At 36.0% G+C, this 16,916-nt stretch overlaps 19 non-coding genes across 19 annotated transcripts; all 19 read right to left on the bottom strand.

The window, feature by feature from the left end:
• Window positions 1-349: 349 nt before the first annotated feature.
• TRNAK-UUU (transfer RNA lysine (anticodon UUU)) lies at window positions 350-422 on the bottom strand. Its single transcript has one exon. It is a non-coding gene; the product is annotated as a tRNA-Lys (tRNA).
• A 459-nt stretch (window positions 423-881) lies between these two features.
• Window positions 882-972, bottom strand: TRNAR-UCU (transfer RNA arginine (anticodon UCU)). Its single transcript is given in 2 exon segments — window positions 882-917; window positions 936-972. It is a non-coding gene; the product is annotated as a tRNA-Arg (tRNA).
• Window positions 973-1,845: 873 nt separating this feature from the next.
• Window positions 1,846-1,936, bottom strand: TRNAR-UCU (transfer RNA arginine (anticodon UCU)). The gene is given in 2 exon segments: window positions 1,846-1,881; window positions 1,900-1,936. It is a non-coding gene; the product is annotated as a tRNA-Arg (tRNA).
• A 1,810-nt stretch (window positions 1,937-3,746) lies between these two features.
• Window positions 3,747-3,837, bottom strand: TRNAR-UCU (transfer RNA arginine (anticodon UCU)). Its single transcript is given in 2 exon segments — window positions 3,747-3,782; window positions 3,801-3,837. It is a non-coding gene; the product is annotated as a tRNA-Arg (tRNA).
• Window positions 3,838-4,710: 873 nt separating this feature from the next.
• On the bottom strand, window positions 4,711-4,801 carry TRNAR-UCU (transfer RNA arginine (anticodon UCU)). The gene is given in 2 exon segments: window positions 4,711-4,746; window positions 4,765-4,801. It is a non-coding gene; the product is annotated as a tRNA-Arg (tRNA).
• Window positions 4,802-5,142: 341 nt separating this feature from the next.
• TRNAK-UUU (transfer RNA lysine (anticodon UUU)) lies at window positions 5,143-5,215 on the bottom strand. Its single transcript has one exon. It is a non-coding gene; the product is annotated as a tRNA-Lys (tRNA).
• An 864-nt stretch (window positions 5,216-6,079) lies between these two features.
• Window positions 6,080-6,152, bottom strand: TRNAK-UUU (transfer RNA lysine (anticodon UUU)). Its single transcript has one exon. It is a non-coding gene; the product is annotated as a tRNA-Lys (tRNA).
• A 459-nt stretch (window positions 6,153-6,611) lies between these two features.
• On the bottom strand, window positions 6,612-6,702 carry TRNAR-UCU (transfer RNA arginine (anticodon UCU)). Its single transcript is given in 2 exon segments — window positions 6,612-6,647; window positions 6,666-6,702. It is a non-coding gene; the product is annotated as a tRNA-Arg (tRNA).
• An 873-nt stretch (window positions 6,703-7,575) lies between these two features.
• Window positions 7,576-7,666, bottom strand: TRNAR-UCU (transfer RNA arginine (anticodon UCU)). The gene is given in 2 exon segments: window positions 7,576-7,611; window positions 7,630-7,666. It is a non-coding gene; the product is annotated as a tRNA-Arg (tRNA).
• Window positions 7,667-9,476: 1,810 nt separating this feature from the next.
• Window positions 9,477-9,567, bottom strand: TRNAR-UCU (transfer RNA arginine (anticodon UCU)). Its single transcript is given in 2 exon segments — window positions 9,477-9,512; window positions 9,531-9,567. It is a non-coding gene; the product is annotated as a tRNA-Arg (tRNA).
• An 873-nt stretch (window positions 9,568-10,440) lies between these two features.
• Window positions 10,441-10,531, bottom strand: TRNAR-UCU (transfer RNA arginine (anticodon UCU)). Its single transcript is given in 2 exon segments — window positions 10,441-10,476; window positions 10,495-10,531. It is a non-coding gene; the product is annotated as a tRNA-Arg (tRNA).
• Window positions 10,532-10,872: 341 nt separating this feature from the next.
• Window positions 10,873-10,945, bottom strand: TRNAK-UUU (transfer RNA lysine (anticodon UUU)). Its single transcript has one exon. It is a non-coding gene; the product is annotated as a tRNA-Lys (tRNA).
• A 1,396-nt stretch (window positions 10,946-12,341) lies between these two features.
• On the bottom strand, window positions 12,342-12,432 carry TRNAR-UCU (transfer RNA arginine (anticodon UCU)). The gene is given in 2 exon segments: window positions 12,342-12,377; window positions 12,396-12,432. It is a non-coding gene; the product is annotated as a tRNA-Arg (tRNA).
• A 341-nt stretch (window positions 12,433-12,773) lies between these two features.
• TRNAK-UUU (transfer RNA lysine (anticodon UUU)) lies at window positions 12,774-12,846 on the bottom strand. The gene has a single exon. It is a non-coding gene; the product is annotated as a tRNA-Lys (tRNA).
• A 459-nt stretch (window positions 12,847-13,305) lies between these two features.
• On the bottom strand, window positions 13,306-13,396 carry TRNAR-UCU (transfer RNA arginine (anticodon UCU)). The gene is given in 2 exon segments: window positions 13,306-13,341; window positions 13,360-13,396. It is a non-coding gene; the product is annotated as a tRNA-Arg (tRNA).
• Window positions 13,397-14,269: 873 nt separating this feature from the next.
• On the bottom strand, window positions 14,270-14,360 carry TRNAR-UCU (transfer RNA arginine (anticodon UCU)). Its single transcript is given in 2 exon segments — window positions 14,270-14,305; window positions 14,324-14,360. It is a non-coding gene; the product is annotated as a tRNA-Arg (tRNA).
• Window positions 14,361-14,701: 341 nt separating this feature from the next.
• Window positions 14,702-14,774, bottom strand: TRNAK-UUU (transfer RNA lysine (anticodon UUU)). Its single transcript has one exon. It is a non-coding gene; the product is annotated as a tRNA-Lys (tRNA).
• Window positions 14,775-15,638: 864 nt separating this feature from the next.
• TRNAK-UUU (transfer RNA lysine (anticodon UUU)) lies at window positions 15,639-15,711 on the bottom strand. Its single transcript has one exon. It is a non-coding gene; the product is annotated as a tRNA-Lys (tRNA).
• A 459-nt stretch (window positions 15,712-16,170) lies between these two features.
• TRNAR-UCU (transfer RNA arginine (anticodon UCU)) lies at window positions 16,171-16,261 on the bottom strand. The gene is given in 2 exon segments: window positions 16,171-16,206; window positions 16,225-16,261. It is a non-coding gene; the product is annotated as a tRNA-Arg (tRNA).
• Window positions 16,262-16,916: the final 655 nt, after the last annotated feature.

Raw genomic sequence — 16,916 nt, 5'->3', positions numbered from 1 at the left:
AGAACCCCAAGCCGCTATCCATTGCACCAGAGATCCAACCTGATTCAACAAGGTGAACAGAAATTCTCAAATAAAAAGATGAGCTATCAGCGGTTGACCAACTTTATAAAGTGATTTGGAAACTATAAGCAGGGTTCCATTTTGAACATTGAATTGGGGAAAAGATAATCAACATCTCAAACGACATGATACCGTTGCGGTAAGTCTTCTTAACTCTTGTCAAATGGTACACGACCGATGGGTATTTAATGGCTCCATTAAGAGTAACTTGCAATTACTATAATGGGACTACTCGTTCATTGGATCCTGAAAAGAGCATGTCATTAGAGTACATTTTCTTTAAACAAACCGCCTGAACAGGGACTTGAACCCTGGACCCTCAGATTAAAAGTCTGATGCTCTACCGACTGAGCTATCCAGGCTCTGATACAGCAAACCTCAAAATCACCTAATCAAAATTTGGCAGTGTCCCAACTAACGCTATGTTTCTTAAGATGGTTACCTGAAGAAGGTACCAAATACACTAGAATATAATAATGAATTGATATTTCAAGCATTTGAAATTTCTTCAGTAAATGTAACCTTATTTTTAGTCCTGAAGTTGCTACTATCTCATTTTTTTGCTGACGTCAAATTCATATGTGTTTATTGACATGGTAAAATTAAGGAAGGGCCCAAAATCTTACTTCCGAGTAAATTATATTTTCATCAGTACAGCTGACAATTTCCTCTTCTGCATAGATTACCCAAATTGAACGGTGTCTCTTTAAAATAGACTTCCTTTTACTGACCTTTTTTAGCAAATGATTTTGGTGAAGCAGAAGCATGCATGCATCGCTTATAACTTCTTTAAATAGTTATGAAATACACAGGGATAAAACTGACTCTGGTGGGATTCGAACCCACAGCCTTTGAATACCTTCTTGACATTCACCTAGAAGTCCAACGCGCTATCCATTGCGCCACAGAGCCAATCTGCTTGAGTGAGGTGCATAGATATTCAGAAATGAAATAATGAGCTTTGAGCTGTTGATCAACTTTATAAAGTTCATTGGATACTATAACCATGGCTATATTTTGAATATTGAATTGGGTAAAAGTTATTCACCGTGTCAAACTACATGATACAGTTGGTAAGTCTGCATACAACTTAAGTTTAGTGTATCATCATCTGATATATGAGACAGATGGGTTTTTCACTTCTCCATGAAAGACGTTTTTTTTAAATTTTGGTAATGGAATATCTTATTCATCATGCAGTGGAACACAAAAAGAATGTACAATCAGAATACTTTTTCTTTAAAGTAGCCTACCGCCTGAACGGGGACTTGAACCCTGGACCCTCAGATTAAAAGTCTGATGCTCTACCAACCGAGCTATCCAGGCTCTGATACAGCAAACCTCAAAATCACCTAATCAAAATTTGGCAGTGTCCCAACTAACGCTATGTTTCTTAAGATGGTTACCTGAAGAAGGTACCAAATACACTAGAATATAATAATGAATTGATATTTCAAGCATTTGAAATTTCTTCAGTAAATGTAACCTTATTTTTAGTCCTGAAGTTGCTACTATCTCATTTTTTTGCTGACGTCAAATTCATATGTGTTTATTGACATGGTAAAATTAAGGAAGGGCCCAAAATCTTACTTCCGAGTAAATTATATTTTCATCAGTACAGCTGACAATTTCCTCTTCTGCATAGATTACCCAAATTGAACGGTGTCTCTTTAAAATAGACTTCCTTTTACTGACCTTTTTTAGCAAATGATTTTGGTGAAGCAGAAGCATGCATGCATCGCTTATAACTTCTTTAAATAGTTATGAAATAAACAGGGATAAAACTGACTCTGGTGGGATTCGAACCCACAGCCTTTGAATACCTTCTTGACATTCACCTAGAAGTCCAATGCGCTATCCATTGCGCCACAGAGCCAATCTGCTTGAGTGAGGTGCACAGATATTCAGAAATGAAATAATGAGCTTTGAGCTGTTGATCAACTTTATAAAGTTCATTGGATACTATAACCATGGCTATATTTTGAATATTGAATTGGGTAAAAGTTATTCACCGTGTCAAACTACATGATACAGTTGGTAAGTCTGCATAAAACTTAAGTTTAGTGTATCGTCATCTGATATATGAGACAGATGGGTTTTTCACTTCTCCATGAAAGACGTTTTTTTTTAATTTTGGTAATGGAATATCTTATTCATCATGCAGTGGAACACAAAAAGAATGTACAATCAGAATACTTTTTCTTTAAAGTAGCCGACCGCCTGAAGAGGGACTTGAACCCTGGACCCTCAGATTAAAAGTCTGATGCTCTACCGACAGAGCTATCCAGGCTCTGCAACACTGCAACTAAAAATCAGCTAAAAATGATGTGGACGCACACCAACCTACACTTTAATTCTTAATATGGTTACATATATTAGCAATCAAATATGTAGAGTTTAATAATTAATTGATATTTCAAGCATTTGAAATTTCAGCAGCACACGTAATCTATTTTAAATCCTGAAATTCGTTCTATCTCATTTTCGGCTGACTTAGAAATCATGTCTCTAAATTGACATTGTGAAATTAGTAAAAGGCCAAATACTATTACTAGGTACTAAATTACATGTCCAGCAGTATAACTGGAAATTTACTCTTGGGCATAGATTATGCAACATTTTCAAAGCAAACAGTGTCTGTTTAAATAGACTTTCTTTCACTGCCGTTTTGGTAAATGTCTCTGGTTATGCAGAAGCAGGCATTGTTTGTTACTGTTTCAATTAGTTATAAGATAAAGGAGGGATAAAACTGACCCAGCTAGTATTCCAACCCAAAGACTTTGAATGCTTTCTCTACATTCGCCTAGAACCCCAAGCCGCTATCCATTGCACCAGAGATCCAACCTGATTCAACAAGGTGAACAGAAATTCTCAAATAAAAAGATGAGCTATCAGCGGTTGACCAACTTTATAAAGTGATTTGGAAACTATAAGCAGGGTTCCATTTTGAACATTGAATTGGGGAAAAGATAATCAACATCTCAAACGACATGATACCGTTGCGGTAAGTCTTCTTAACTCTTGTCAAATGGTACACGACCGATGGGTATTTAATGGCTCCATTAAGAGTAACTTGCAATTACTCTAATGGGACTACTCGTTCATTGGATCCTGAAAAGAGCATGTCATTAGAGTACATTTTCTTTAAACAAACCGCCTGAACAGGGACTTGAACCCTGGACCCTCAGATTAAAAGTCTGATGCTCTGCCGACTGAGCTATCCAGGCTCTGATACAGCAAACCTCAAAATCACCTAATCAAAATTTGGCAGTGTCCCAACTAACGCTATGTTTCTTAAGATGGTTACCTGAAGAAGGTACCAAATACACTAGAATATAATAATGAATTGATATTTCAAGCATTTGAAATTTCTTCAGTAAATGTAACCTTATTTTTAGTCCTGAAGTTGCTACTATCTCATTTTTTTGCTGACGTCAAATTCATATGTGTTTATTGACATGGTAAAATTAAGGAAGGGCCCAAAATCTTACTTCCGAGTAAATTATATTTTCATCAGTACAGCTGACAATTTCCTCTTCTGCATAGATTACCCAAATTGAACGGTGTCTCTTTAAAATAGACTTCCTTTTACTGACCTTTTTTAGCAAATGATTTTGGTGAAGCAGAAGCATGCATGCATCGCTTATAACTTCTTTAAATAGTTATGAAATACACAGGGATAAAACTGACTCTGGTGGGATTCGAACCCACAGCCTTTGAATACCTTCTTGACATTCACCTAGAAGTCCAACGCGCTATCCATTGCGCCACAGAGCCAATCTGCTTGAGTGAGGTGCACAGATATTCAGAAATGAAATAATGAGCTTTGAGCTGTTGATCAACTTTATAAAGTTCATTGGATACTATAACCATGGCTATATTTTGAATATTGAATTGGGTAAAAGTTATTCACCGTGTCAAACTACATGATACAGTTGGTAAGTCTGCATACAACTTAAGTTTAGTGTATCATCATCTGATATATGAGACAGATGGGTTTTTCACTTCTCCATGAAAGACGTTTTTTTTTAATTTTGGTAATGGAATATCTTATTCATCATGCAGTGGAACACAAAAAGAATGTACAATCAGAATACTTTTTCTTTAAAGTAGTCTACCGCCTGAACGGGGACTTGAACCCTGGACCCTCAGATTAAAAGTCTGATGCTCTACAGACTGAGCTATCCAGGATCTGATACAGCAAACCTCAAAATCACCTAATCAAAATTTGGCAGTGTCCCAACTAACGCTATGTTTCTTAAGATGGTTACCTGAAGAAGGTACCAAATACACTAGAATATAATAATGAATTGATATTTCAAGCATTTGAAATTTCTTCAGTAAATGTAACCTTATTTTTAGTCCTGAAGTTGCTACTATCTCATTTTTTTGCTGACGTCAAATTCATATGTGTTTATTGACATGGTAAAATTAAGGAAGGGCCCAAAATCTTACTTCCGAGTAAATTATATTTTCATCAGTACAGCTGACAATTTCCTCTTCTGCATAGATTACCCAAATTGAACGGTGTCTCTTTAAAATAGACTTCCTTTTACTGACCTTTTTTAGCAAATGATTTTGGTGAAGCAGAAGCATGCATGCATCGCTTATAACTTCTTTAAATAGTTATGAAATAAACAGGGATAAAACTGACTCCGGTGGGATTCGAACCCACAGCCTTTGAATACCTTCTTGAAATTCACCTAGAAGTCCAATGCGCTATCCATTGCGCCACAGAGCCAATCTGCTTGAGTGAGGTGCACAGATATTCAGAAATGAAATAATGAGCTTTGAGCTGTTGATCAACTTTATAAAGTTCATTGGATACTATAACCATGGCTATATTTTGAATATTGAATTGGGTAAAAGTTATTCACCGTGTCAAACTACATGATACAGTTGGTAAGTCTGCATAAAACTTAAGTTTAGTGTATCGTCATCTGATATATGAGACAGATGGGTTTTTCACTTCTCCATGAAAGACGTTTTTTTTTAATTTTGGTAATAGAATATCTTATTCATCATGCAGTGGAACACAAAAAGAATGTACAATCAGAATACTTTTTCTTTAAAGTAGCCGACCGCCTGAACAGGGACTTGAACCCTGGACCCTCAGATTAAAAGTCTGATGCTCTACCGACTGAGCTATCCAGGCTCTGCAACACAGCAACTAAAAATCAGCTAAAAATGATGTGGACGCACACCAACCTACACTTTAATTCTTAATATGGTTACATATATTAGCAATCAAATATGTAGAGTTTAATAATTAATTGATATTTCAAGCATTTGAAATTTCAGCAGCACACGTAATCTATTTTAAATCCTGAAATTCGTTCTATCTCATTTTCGGCTGACTTAGAAATCATGTCTCTAAATTGACATTGTGAAATTAGTAAAAGGCCAAATACTATTACTAGGTACTAAATTACATGTCCAGCAGTATAACTGGAAATTTACTCTTGGGCATAGATTATGCAACATTTTCAAAGCAAACAGTGTCTGTTTAAATAGACTTTCTTTCACTGCCGTTTTGGTAAATGTCTCTGGTTATGCAGAAGCAGGCATTGTTTGTTACTGTTTCAATTAGTTATAAGATAAAGGAGGGATAAAACTGACCCAGCTAGTATTCCAACCCAAAGACTTTGAATGCTTTCTCTACATTAGCCTAGAACCCCAAGCCGCTATCCATTGCACCAGAGATCCAACCTGATTCAACAAGGTGAACAGAAATTCTCAAATAAAAAGATGAGCTATCAGCGGTTGACCAACTTTATAAAGTGATTTGGAAACTATAAGCAGGGTTCCATTTTGAACATTGAATTGGGGAAAAGATAATCAACATCTCAAACGACATGATACCGTTGCGGTAAGTCTTCTTAACTCTTGTCAAATGGTACACGACCGATGGGTATTTAATGGCTCCATTAAGAGTAACTTGCAATTACTATAATGGGACTACTCGTTCATTGGATCCTGAAAAGAGCATGTCATTAGAGTACATTTTCTTTAAACAAACCGCCTGAACAGGGACTTGAACCCTGGACCCTCAGATTAAAAGTCTGATGCTCTACCGACTGAGCTATCCAGGCTCTGATACAGCAAACCTCAAAATCACCTAATCAAAATTTGGCAGTGTCCCAACTAACGCTATGTTTCTTAAGATGGTTACCTGAAGAAGGTACCAAATACACTAGAATATAATAATGAATTGATATTTCAAGCATTTGAAATTTCTTCAGTAAATGTAACCTTATTTTTAGTCCTGAAGTTGCTACTATCTCATTTTTTTGCTGACGTCAAATTCATATGTGTTTATTGACATGGTAAAATTAAGGAAGGGCCCAAAATCTTACTTCCGAGTAAATTATATTTTCATCAGTACAGCTGACAATTTCCTCTTCTGCATAGATTACCCAAATTGAACGGTGTCTCTTTAAAATAGACTTCCTTTTACTGACCTTTTTTAGCAAATGATTTTGGTGAAGCAGAAGCATGCATGCATCGCTTATAACTTCTTTAAATAGTTATGAAATACACAGGGATAAAACTGACTCTGGTGGGATTCGAACCCACAGCCTTTGAATACCTTCTTGACATTCACCTAGAAGTCCAACGCGCTATCCATTGCGCCACAGAGCCAATCTGCTTGAGTGAGGTGCATAGATATTCAGAAATGAAATAATGAGCTTTGAGCTGTTGATCAACTTTATAAAGTTCATTGGATACTATAACCATGGCTATATTTTGAATATTGAATTGGGTAAAAGTTATTCACCGTGTCAAACTACATGATACAGTTGGTAAGTCTGCATACAACTTAAGTTTAGTGTATCATCATCTGATATATGAGACAGATGGGTTTTTCACTTCTCCATGAAAGACGTTTTTTTTAAATTTTGGTAATGGAATATCTTATTCATCATGCAGTGGAACACAAAAAGAATGTACAATCAGAATACTTTTTCTTTAAAGTAGCCTACCGCCTGAACGGGGACTTGAACCCTGGACCCTCAGATTAAAAGTCTGATGCTCTACCAACCGAGCTATCCAGGCTCTGATACAGCAAACCTCAAAATCACCTAATCAAAATTTGGCAGTGTCCCAACTAACGCTATGTTTCTTAAGATGGTTACCTGAAGAAGGTACCAAATACACTAGAATATAATAATGAATTGATATTTCAAGCATTTGAAATTTCTTCAGTAAATGTAACCTTATTTTTAGTCCTGAAGTTGCTACTATCTCATTTTTTTGCTGACGTCAAATTCATATGTGTTTATTGACATGGTAAAATTAAGGAAGGGCCCAAAATCTTACTTCCGAGTAAATTATATTTTCATCAGTACAGCTGACAATTTCCTCTTCTGCATAGATTACCCAAATTGAACGGTGTCTCTTTAAAATAGACTTCCTTTTACTGACCTTTTTTAGCAAATGATTTTGGTGAAGCAGAAGCATGCATGCATCGCTTATAACTTCTTTAAATAGTTATGAAATAAACAGGGATAAAACTGACTCTGGTGGGATTCGAACCCACAGCCTTTGAATACCTTCTTGACATTCACCTAGAAGTCCAATGCGCTATCCATTGCGCCACAGAGCCAATCTGCTTGAGTGAGGTGCACAGATATTCAGAAATGAAATAATGAGCTTTGAGCTGTTGATCAACTTTATAAAGTTCATTGGATACTATAACCATGGCTATATTTTGAATATTGAATTGGGTAAAAGTTATTCACCGTGTCAAACTACATGATACAGTTGGTAAGTCTGCATAAAACTTAAGTTTAGTGTATCGTCATCTGATATATGAGACAGATGGGTTTTTCACTTCTCCATGAAAGACGTTTTTTTTTAATTTTGGTAATGGAATATCTTATTCATCATGCAGTGGAACACAAAAAGAATGTACAATCAGAATACTTTTTCTTTAAAGTAGCCGACCGCCTGAAGAGGGACTTGAACCCTGGACCCTCAGATTAAAAGTCTGATGCTCTACCGACAGAGCTATCCAGGCTCTGCAACACTGCAACTAAAAATCAGCTAAAAATGATGTGGACGCACACCAACCTACACTTTAATTCTTAATATGGTTACATATATTAGCAATCAAATATGTAGAGTTTAATAATTAATTGATATTTCAAGCATTTGAAATTTCAGCAGCACACGTAATCTATTTTAAATCCTGAAATTCGTTCTATCTCATTTTCGGCTGACTTAGAAATCATGTCTCTAAATTGACATTGTGAAATTAGTAAAAGGCCAAATACTATTACTAGGTACTAAATTACATGTCCAGCAGTATAACTGGAAATTTACTCTTGGGCATAGATTATGCAACATTTTCAAAGCAAACAGTGTCTGTTTAAATAGACTTTCTTTCACTGCCGTTTTGGTAAATGTCTCTGGTTATGCAGAAGCAGGCATTGTTTGTTACTGTTTCAATTAGTTATAAGATAAAGGAGGGATAAAACTGACCCAGCTAGTATTCCAACCCAAAGACTTTGAATGCTTTCTCTACATTCGCCTAGAACCCCAAGCCGCTATCCATTGCACCAGAGATCCAACCTGATTCAACAAGGTGAACAGAAATTCTCAAATAAAAAGATGAGCTATCAGCGGTTGACCAACTTTATAAAGTGATTTGGAAACTATAAGCAGGGTTCCATTTTGAACATTGAATTGGGGAAAAGATAATCAACATCTCAAACGACATGATACCGTTGCGGTAAGTCTTCTTAACTCTTGTCAAATGGTACACGACCGATGGGTATTTAATGGCTCCATTAAGAGTAACTTGCAATTACTCTAATGGGACTACTCGTTCATTGGATCCTGAAAAGAGCATGTCATTAGAGTACATTTTCTTTAAACAAACCGCCTGAACAGGGACTTGAACCCTGGACCCTCAGATTAAAAGTCTGATGCTCTGCCGACTGAGCTATCCAGGCTCTGATACAGCAAACCTCAAAATCACCTAATCAAAATTTGGCAGTGTCCCAACTAACGCTATGTTTCTTAAGATGGTTACCTGAAGAAGGTACCAAATACACTAGAATATAATAATGAATTGATATTTCAAGCATTTGAAATTTCTTCAGTAAATGTAACCTTATTTTTAGTCCTGAAGTTGCTACTATCTCATTTTTTTGCTGACGTCAAATTCATATGTGTTTATTGACATGGTAAAATTAAGGAAGGGCCCAAAATCTTACTTCCGAGTAAATTATATTTTCATCAGTACAGCTGACAATTTCCTCTTCTGCATAGATTACCCAAATTGAACGGTGTCTCTTTAAAATAGACTTCCTTTTACTGACCTTTTTTAGCAAATGATTTTGGTGAAGCAGAAGCATGCATGCATCGCTTATAACTTCTTTAAATAGTTATGAAATACACAGGGATAAAACTGACTCTGGTGGGATTCGAACCCACAGCCTTTGAATACCTTCTTGACATTCACCTAGAAGTCCAACGCGCTATCCATTGCGCCACAGAGCCAATCTGCTTGAGTGAGGTGCACAGATATTCAGAAATGAAATAATGAGCTTTGAGCTGTTGATCAACTTTATAAAGTTCATTGGATACTATAACCATGGCTATATTTTGAATATTGAATTGGGTAAAAGTTATTCACCGTGTCAAACTACATGATACAGTTGGTAAGTCTGCATACAACTTAAGTTTAGTGTATCATCATCTGATATATGAGACAGATGGGTTTTTCACTTCTCCATGAAAGACGTTTTTTTTAAATTTTGGTAATGGAATATCTTATTCATCATGCAGTGGAACACAAAAAGAATGTACAATCAGAATACTTTTTCTTTAAAGTAGCCTACCGCCTGAACGGGGACTTGAACCCTGGACCCTCAGATTAAAAGTCTGATGCTCTACCGACTGAGCTATCCAGGCTCTGATACCGCAAACCTCAAAATCACCTAATCAAAATTTGGCAGTGTCCCAACTAACGCTATGTTTCTTAAGATGGTTACCTGAAGAAGGTACCAAATACACTAGAATATAATAATGAATTGATATTTCAAGCATTTGAAATTTCTTCAGTAAATGTAACCTTATTTTTAGTCCTGAAGTTGCTACTATCTCATTTTTTTGCTGACGTCAAATTCATATGTGTTTATTGACATGGTAAAATTAAGGAAGGGCCCAAAATCTTACTTCCGAGTAAATTATATTTTCATCAGTACAGCTGACAATTTCCTCTTCTGCATAGATTACCCAAATTGAACGGTGTCTCTTTAAAATAGACTTCCTTTTACTGACCTTTTTTAGCAAATGATTTTGGTGAAGCAGAAGCATGCATGCATCACTTATAACTTCTTTAAATAGTTATGAAATAAACAGGGATAAAACTGACTCTGGTGGGATTCGAACCCACAGCCTTTGAATACCTTCTTGACATTCACCTAGAAGTCCAATGCGCTATCCATTGCGCCACAGAGCCAATCTGCTTGAGTGAGGTGCACAGATATTCAGAAATGAAATAATGAGCTTTGAGCTGTTGATCAACTTTATAAAGTTCATTGGATACTATAACCATGGCTATATTTTGAATATTGAATTGGGTAAAAGTTATTCACCGTGTCAAACTACATGATACAGTTGGTAAGTCTGCATAAAACTTAAGTTTAGTGTATCGTCATCTGATATATGAGACAGATGGGTTTTTCACTTCTCCATGAAAGACTTTTTTTTTTAATTTTGGTAATGGAATATCTTATTCATCATGCAGTGGAACACAAAAAGAATGTACAATCAGAATTCTTTTTCTTTAAAGTAGCCGACCGCCTGAACAGGGACTTGAACCCTGGACCCTCAGATTAAAAGTCTGATGCTCTACCGACTGAGCTATCCAGGCTCTGCAACACAGCAACTAAAAATCAGCTAAAAATGATGTGGACGCACACCAACCTACACTTTAATTCTTAATATGGTTACATATATTAGCAATCAAATATGTAGAGTTTAATAATTAATTGATATTTCAAGCATTTGAAATTTCAGCAGCACACGTAATCTATTTTAAATCCTGAAATTCGTTCTATCTCATTTTCGGCTGACTTAGAAATCATGTCTCTAAATTGACATTGTGAAATTAGTAAAAGGCCAAATACTATTACTAGGTACTAAATTACATGTCCAGCAGTATAACTGGAAATTTACTCTTGGGCATAGATTATGCAACATTTTCAAAGCAAACAGTGTCTGTTTAAATAGACTTTCTTTCACTGCCGTTTTGGTAAATGTCTCTGGTTATGCAGAAGCAGGCATTGTTTGTTACTGTTTCAATTAGTTATAAGATAAAGGAGGGATAAAACTGACCCAGCTAGTATTCCAACCCAAAGACTTTGAATGCTTTCTCTACATTAGCCTAGAACCCCAAGCCGCTATCCATTGCACCAGAGATCCAACCTGATTCAACAAGGTGAACAGAAATTCTCAAATAAAAAGATGAGCTATCAGCGGTTGACCAACTTTATAAAGTGATTTGGAAACTATAAGCAGGGTTCCATTTTGAACATTGAATTGGGGAAAAGATAATCAACATCTCAAACGACATGATACCGTTGCGGTAAGTCTTCTTAACTCTTGTCAAATGGTACACGACCGATGGGTATTTAATGGCTCCATTAAGAGTAACTTGCAATTACTCTAATGGGACTACTCGTTCATTGGATCCTGAAAAGAGCATGTCATTAGAGTACATTTTCTTTAAACAAACCGCCTGAACAGGGACTTGAACCCTGGACCCTCAGATTAAAAGTATGATGCTCTACCGACTGAGCTATCCAGGCTCTAATACAGCAAACCTCAAAATCACCTAATCAAAATTTGGCAGTGTCCCAACTAACGCTATGTTTCTTAAGATGGTTACCTGACGAAGGTACCAAATACACTAGAATATAATAATGAATTGATATTTCAAGCATTTGAAATTTCTTCAGTAAATGTAACCTTATTTTTAGTCCTGAAGTTGCTACTATCTCATTTTTTTGCTGACGTCAAATTCATATGTGTTTATTGACATGGTAAAATTAAGGAAGGGCCCAAAATCTTACTTCCGAGTAAATTATATTTTCATCAGTACAGCTGACAATTTCCTCTTCTGCATAGATTACCCAAATTGAACGGTGTCTCTTTAAAATAGACTTCCTTTTACTGACCTTTTTTAGCAAATGATTTTGGTGAAGCAGAAGCATGCATGCATCGCTTATAACTTCTTTAAATAGTTATGAAATAAACAGGGATAAAACTGACTCTGGTGGGATTCGAACCCACAGCCTTTGAATACCTTCTTGACATTCACCTAGAAGTCCAATGCGCTATCCATTGCGCCACAGAGCCAATCTGCTTGAATGAGGTGCACAGATATTCAGAAATGAAATAATGAGCTTTGAGCTGTTGATCAACTTTATAAAGTTCATTGGATACTATAACCATGGCTATATTTTGAATATTGAATTGGGTAAAAGTTATTCACCGTGTCAAACTACATGATACAGTTGGTAAGTCTGCCTACAACTTAAGTTTAGTGTATCGTCATCTGATATATGAGACAGATGGGTTTTTCACTTCTCCATGAAAGACGTTTTTTTTTAATTTTGGTAATGGAATATCTTATTCATCATGCAGTGGAACACAAAAAGAATGTACAATCAGAATACTTTTTCTTTAAAGTAGCCTACCGCCTGAACAGGGACTTGAACCCTGGACCCTCAGATTAAAAGTCTGATGCTCTACCGACTGAGCTATCCAGGCTCTGATACAGCAAACCTCAAAATCACCTAATCAAAATTTGGCAGTGTCCCAACTAACGCTATGTTTCTTAAGATGGTTACCTGAAGAAGGTACCAAATACACTAGAATATAATAATGAATTGATATTTCAAGCATTTGAAATTTCTTCAGTAAATGTAACCTTATTTTTAGTCCTGAAGTTGCTACTATCTCATTTTTTTGCTGACGTCAAATTCATATGTGTTTATTGACATGGTAAAATTAAGGAAGGGCCCAAAATCTTACTTCCGAGTAAATTATATTTTCATCAGTACAGCTGACAATTTCCTCTTCTGCATAGATTACCCAAATTGAACGGTGTCTCTTTAAAATAGACTTCCTTTTACTGACCTTTTTTAGCAAATGATTTTGGTGAAGCAGAAGCATGCATGCATCGCTTATAACTTCTTTAAATAGTTATGAAATAAACAGGGATAAAACTGACTCTGGTGGGATTCGAACCCACAGCCTTTGAATACCTTCTTGACATTCACCTAGAAGTCCAATGCGCTATCCATTGCGCCACAGAGCCAATCTGCTTGAGTGAGGTGCACAGATATTCAGAAATGAAATAATGAGCTTTGAGCTGTTGATCAACTTTATAAAGTTCATTGGATACTATAACCATGGCTATATTTTGAATATTGAATTGGGTAAAAGTTATTCACCGTGTCAAACTACATGATACAGTTGGTAAGTCTGCATACAACTTAAGTTTAGTGTATCATCATCTGATATATGAGACAGATGGGTTTTTCACTTCTCCATGAAAGACGTTTTTTTTTAATTTTGGTAATGGAATATCTTATTCATCATGCAGTGGAACACAAAAAGAATGTACAATCAGAATACTTTTTCTTTAAAGTAGCCTACCGCCTGAACGGGGACTTGAACCCTGGACCCTCAGATTAAAAGTCTGATGCTCTACCGACTGAGCTATCCAGGCTCTGATACCGCAAACCTCAAAATTACCTAATCAAAATTTGGCAGTGTCCCAACTAACGCTATGTTTCTTAAGATGGTTACCTGAAGAAGGTACCAAATACACTAGAATATAATAATGAATTGATATTTCAAGCATTTGAAATTTCTTCAGTAAATGTAACCTTATTTTTAGTCCTGAAGTTGCTACTATCTCATTTTTTTGCTGACGTCAAATTCATATGTGTTTATTGACATGGTAAAATTAAGGAAGGGCCCAAAATCTTACTTCCGAGTAAATTATATTTTCATCAGTACAGCTGACAATTTCCTCTTCTGCATAGATTACCCAAATTGAACGGTGTCTCTTTAAAATAGACTTCCTTTTACTGACCTTTTTTAGCAAATGATTTTGGTGAAGCAGAAGCATGCATGCATCGCTTATAACTTCTTTAAATAGTTATGAAATAAACAGGGATAAAACTGACTCTGGTGGGATTCGAACCCACAGCCTTTGAATACCTTCTTGACTTTCACCTAGAATTTCAATGCGCTATCCATTGCGCCACAGAGCCAATCTGCTTGAGTGAGGTGCACAGATATTCAGAAATGAAATAATGAGCTTTGAGCTGTTGATCAACTTTATAAAGTTCATTGGATACTATAACCATGGCTATATTTTGAATATTGAATTGGGTAAAAGTTATTCACCGTGTCAAACTACATGATACAGTTGGTAAGTCTGCATAAAACTTAAGTTTAGTGTATCGTCATCTGATATATGAGACAGATGGGTTTTTCACTTCTCCATGAAAGACGTTTTTTTTTAATTTTGGTAATAGAATATCTTATTCATCATGCAGTGGAACACAAAAAGAATGTACAATCAGAATACTTTTTCTTTAAAGTAGCCGACCGCCTGAACAGGGACTTGAACCCTGGACCCTCAGATTAAAAGTCTGATGCTCTACCGACTGAGCTATCCAGGCTCTGCAACACAGCAACTAAAAATCAGCTAAAAATGATGTGGACGCACACCAACCTACACTTTAATTCTTAATATGGTTACATATATTAGCAATCAAATATGTAGAGTTTAATAATTAATTGATATTTCAAGCATTTGAAATTTCAGCAGCACACGTAATCTATTTTAAATCCTGAAATTCGTTCTATCTCATTTTCGGCTGACTTAGAAATCATGTCTCTAAATTGACATTGTGAAATTAGTAAAAGGCCAAATACTATTACTAGGTACTAAATTACATGTCCAGCAGTATAACTGGAAATTTACTCTTGGGCATAGATTATGCAACATTTTCAAAGCAAACAGTGTCTGTTTAAATAGACTTTCTTTCACTGCCGTTTTGGTAAATGTCTCTGGTTATGCAGAAGCAGGCATTGTTTGTTACTGTTTCAATTAGTTATAAGATAAAGGAGGGATAAAACTGACCCAGCTAGTATTCCAACCCAAAGACTTTGAATGCTTTCTCTACATTAGCCTAGAACCCCAAGCCGCTATCCATTGCACCAGAGATCCAACCTGATTCAACAAGGTGAACAGAAATTCTCAAATAAAAAGATGAGCTATCAGCGGTTGACCAACTTTATAAAGTGATTTGGAAACTATAAGCAGGGTTCCATTTTGAACATTGAATTGGGGAAAAGATAATCAACATCTCAAACGACATGATACCGTTGCGGTAAGTCTTCTTAACTCTTGTCAAATGGTACACGACCGATGGGTATTTAATGGCTCCATTAAGAGTAACTTGCAATTACTCTAATGGGACTACTCGTTCATTGGATCCTGAAAAGAGCATGTCATTAGAGTACATTTTCTTTAAACAAACCGCCTGAACAGGGACTTGAACCCTGGACCCTCAGATTAAAAGTCTGATGCTCTACCGACTGAGCTATCCAGGCTCTGATACAGCAAACCTCAAAATCACCTAATCAAAATTTGGCAGTGTCCCAACTAACGCTATGTTTCTTAAGATGGTTACCTGAAGAAGGTACCAAATACACTAGAATATAATAATGAATTGATATTTCAAGCATTTGAAATTTCTTCAGTAAATGTAACCTTATTTTTAGTCCTGAAGTTGCTACTATCTCATTTTTTTGCTGACGTCAAATTCATATGTGTTTATTGACATGGTAAAATTAAGGAAGGGCCCAAAATCTTACTTCCGAGTAAATTATATTTTCATCAGTACAGCTGACAATTTCCTCTTCTGCATAGATTACCCAAATTGAACGGTGTCTCTTTAAAATAGACTTCCTTTTACTGACCTTTTTTAGCAAATGATTTTGGTGAAGCAGAAGCATGCATGCATCGCTTATAACTTCTTTAAATAGTTATGAAATACACAGGGATAAAACTGACTCTGGTGGGATTCGAACCCACAGCCTTTGAATACCTTCTTGACATTCACCTAGAAGTCCAACGCGCTATCCATTGCGCCACAGAGCCAATCTGCTTGAGTGAGGTGCACAGATATTCAGAAATGAAATAATGAGCTTTGAGCTGTTGATCAACTTTATAAAGTTCATTGGATACTATAACCATGGCTATATTTTGAATATTGAATTGGGTAAAAGTTATTCACCGTGTCAAACTACATGATACAGTTGGTAAGTCTGCATACAACTTAAGTTTAGTGTATCATCATCTGATATATGAGACAGATGGGTTTTTCACTTCTCCATGAAAGACGTTTTTTTTTAATTTTGGTAATGGAATATCTTATTCATCATGCAGTGGAACACAAAAAGAATGTACAATCAGAATACTTTTTCTTTAAAGTAGCCTACCGCCTGAACGGGGACTTGAACCCTGGACCCTCAGATTAAAAGTCTGATGCTCTACAGACTGAGCTATCCAGGATCTGATACAGCAAACCTCAAAATCACCTAATCAAAATTTGGCAGTGTCCCAACTAACGCTATGTTTCTTAAGATGGTTACCTGAAGAAGGTACCAAATACACTAGAATATAATAATGAATTGATATTTCAAGCATTTGAAATTTCTTCAGTAAATGTAACCTTATTTTTAGTCCTGAAGTTGCTACTATCTCATTTTTTTGCTGACGTCAAATTCATATGTGTTTATTGACATGGTAAAAT

Source organism: Triturus cristatus, chromosome 4_1 (genome assembly GCF_964204655.1).
Source record: "Triturus cristatus chromosome 4_1, aTriCri1.1, whole genome shotgun sequence".
NCBI classification, from domain to species: Eukaryota; Metazoa; Chordata; class Amphibia; order Caudata; family Salamandridae; genus Triturus; species Triturus cristatus.
This window is presented reverse-complemented; position numbering and strand designations above follow the sequence as displayed.